The sequence below is a fragment of the Jaculus jaculus genome, chromosome 3 (assembly GCF_020740685.1).
Source record: "Jaculus jaculus isolate mJacJac1 chromosome 3, mJacJac1.mat.Y.cur, whole genome shotgun sequence".
Taxonomy (NCBI): Eukaryota; Metazoa; Chordata; class Mammalia; order Rodentia; family Dipodidae; genus Jaculus; species Jaculus jaculus.
The window spans coordinates 76230193-76233599 of NC_059104.1; the positions used below are offsets into that span (position 1 = coordinate 76230193).

At 41.1% G+C, this 3407-nt stretch overlaps 1 pseudogene; it reads right to left on the reverse strand.

The window, feature by feature from the left end:
• Positions 1 to 2976: 2976 nt before the first annotated feature.
• LOC123459586 lies at positions 2977 to 3146 on the reverse strand (annotated as a pseudogene).
• Positions 3147 to 3407: the final 261 nt, after the last annotated feature.

The following is a 3407-nucleotide window of genomic DNA, read 5'->3' on the forward strand; positions in this document are numbered from 1 at the left end:
AATAACCTCCAAAAAAACCCCATAATGGCACAGAATAAATATTCACACTGCAAAAGATGGCATTGGGCTTAGCAAAGAAACATTCAACCAATACAAGATTTAAAACAAGCAGGGCAAACATCAGACTCTGTAGCTTCAAGACTAACAACTCTAGCCAGTGACAAATCTCCAAGTCTGATAATTCTAACCGGCAACAAGTCTCTGGCATTCCAATTCCTCCCCTCTAGCTAGGCTACTCACAGTCCTGGAAAACTTCATCTTCATTGGGGCTGGCAGCTCCTTGGCAGCCATCTCATGGTCCCGGCATCTCCACTGGGTCTCCACTGCAATCCACGGTTCATCCTCATGGCCCCATGGGGTCTCTATGCAGGCAACCAGCAAACCTGCTTCACACTGCCCATGGCCATTTCCAAAACACAAGACCTTGTTGCAAACTCAATGACCCACTTTCCAGCATTTCTTATACTCCACAATACCAGGTAGGGTGCCAATTTGTTAATCCAGGGGCAAATAAAGCAGACTTTGAAGAACAGGACACTCCTTGAGCACCCAGACCTCTTCAAAAAAGTCTACATTCTTCTTGTTGCCCCAGCGCAGGTCAGCTAGCCCAGTCTCAAAGGTTGTAATCTCTCAGTTGCAGCTGGATGGGCAACAGTTCACCCAAGGATTTTTTTCTTTCTGTGCCATATCCCTCTGCACACACCAGTTCATTTCTACACAAAGCAGCCCTGCACAACTTCTCAGGACATGGGCATAAGAGCAAGCTTCTCACACAAAATGCTAGCCCAGTCCAGGCAAAGCTTTTTCTCACCCTCATGAGCCAAACCTCACAGTCCATAGTTCTTACTGCATTCAGGTCTTGCAGCTCAGACCAGAACAGTCCATCAAGCTGTACTTACAGCACTGCAAGGCATCTCTTAGGCCAAGGTTTCAACTCATTCCTCATTCCTCTTGAAAACCAGCTCCAAAAGGCCAAAGCCACAGTCAGGTGTCTAGCTGCAACCCCACTCCCGGTACCACTTTACTGTTGCAGCCCGGTTCACATTGCTGGTAGAAATCACCCAATCAAGAGCAGCTTCTGGGAAAAAGAGATTTACTTTGGCTTACAGGCTCCATGGGAAGCTCCACGATGGCAGGGAAAAATGATGGCATGAGCAGAGGGTTGACATCACCCCCTGGCCAACATAAGGTGGACCACAGCAACAGGAGGGTGTGCCAAACACTGGCATGGGGAAACTGGCTATAAAGCCCATAAGCCCACCCCCAACAATACATTCCCTCCAGGAGGCATTAATTCCCAAATCTCCATCAGCTGGGAACCTAGCATTCAGAAAAACTAGGTTTATGGGGGACCCCTGAATCAAACCACCACAGGTACCATGGCCTTATTAATTTTTCTAAGGTCCTGGAGCAGTTTCCATTTTAAGGGCATTCCAGAAACACTCCACTGCGGAGGCCTCTGGCCTCCGACCACCTGTTTAGATAAACCTATCATTTTAAGAGTCGTAAAGTACCATTGTTGGCTTAGCCCATCACAATGGAGATTACCTTATCCTCAGTGCTTTTTGACCCAGCAGGTTTCTGTTTTAGATTCTCCTTCTCCCTTCTTATCCATCTCTGGCCTCCAGCTGGACAAAATTCAGGGAGAACTAGTATAAAATCTGAGAGAGCCAAGGACATGTCCTATATTGTATAGTTCGGACCTCTGTGCGAACACTTACAATAGACTTCATTAGACACTTGAAGAAAAGAGGCAATAGGCATAAGAGAAGCATAAGGCAAACTCCCACAGCTGTAAAGCTGCTTATCCAGGATCTTAGAGAGTCCCAACGAGGCAACACAGACTTAATTGTAGTAAATAAATCGTTAGTAGCCTTAATAGCATCAAAATCAAGATGGCTGTTCTGTATAGCTAGAGTTTTTGAATGTAAGTTAACCAAATCTAATGAAATGTTATCATGGTGTCAAAATTGAGACAGTTACTTTACATACAATAGAGTAGAATCTGGTCTTTTCTGAGCTAGGTAAATATTAATATAACCCTTGATAATTTTTTTGAAAGAAAAAACATTACTTGACAACCAATGATTTTGGCTTAAACTTGATAGCTATTGATTTTATGTACCACAGAAATGTTTATAAACAGACACAATTTTATGTTTTACACACAACTTAAATTTGATAAAACTTAAGCAAGCTATCCCAACATATTTTGGCCTGAAAATTAGTTTTTTTGTTTCTTAAAGTTTGTAAAGAGTTTAAAAACCTTTAACTTTAGGCATGATGTTTGGGTTTAGCCTGAAAATTTCTTTCTTTCTTTTTTTTTTTTATATCTGCACACCTTTATTTATATACTTTAACATTTTGATCTAAGTACCACTCAAAAGGCATTTTTATTTTTTTAATTTTTAAAAATTTTTTTTGTTTTGTATTTTTTAAAATTTTTATTAGCATTTTCTATGATTATAAAAAAAATCCCATGGGAGGGCTGGAGAGATGGCTTAGCGGTTAAGCGCTTGCCTGTGAAGCCTAAGGACCCCGGTTCGAGGCTCGGTTCCCCAAGTCCCACGTTAGCCAGATGCACAAGGGGGCGCACGCATCTGGAGTTCGTTTGCAGAGGCTGGAAGCCCTGGGGCGCCCATTCTCTCTCTCTCCCTCTCTCTGTCCTTCTCTCTGTGTCTGTCGCTCTCAAAAAAAAAAAAAAAAAAATCCCATGGGAATTCCCTCCCTCTCCCCCCCAGCACTTTCCCCTTTGAAATTCCATTCTCCATCATAGTACCTCCCCATCACAATCATTGTACTTACATATATACAATATCAACCTATTAAGTACCCTCCTTCCTTCCTTTCTCTTCCCTTTATGTCTCTCAAAAGGCATTTTTAACAAGTAATCATTGAAAAATTCCTTCCCAGTTCCTTCAATCAATTCATCTTACCCCATCATTAATTATCTTTCTTCTCTTTTTTATTCCCCCTAGGGGGTGCACCATTCCTAGAGGTACTGCAATACCAGGTCGATACGTGGAGTGATGGAGCAAGCTCCTATTCCAACTCCGAGCTCCAAAAATCCTTTTACTATATTGTCCTCAGATAGAGGATGTATCAGATATTAAATAGGTGATTAATTATCTTTCTTATAAGGCTATTAAAAAATTAAACCAAATTGATTAATCCTATTACTAAAAAGAAAGCAGTCTTAATACAATTTTATATAATTAATGCCAATAACACACTTGGAAATGATTGTATTAGGAGTAACTAAGGCAAATTGTGTTATCTTGTGGCAGGCTGGCTCAGAAGTCAGATAAGTTGCCTCCTTCTTTTAAGTAACAGGACAATACAATCTTTTTTTTTTTTTTTTAAATATCTGACAAATTATAAGTTACCTCTTTAGAGGAAGTTTTGTT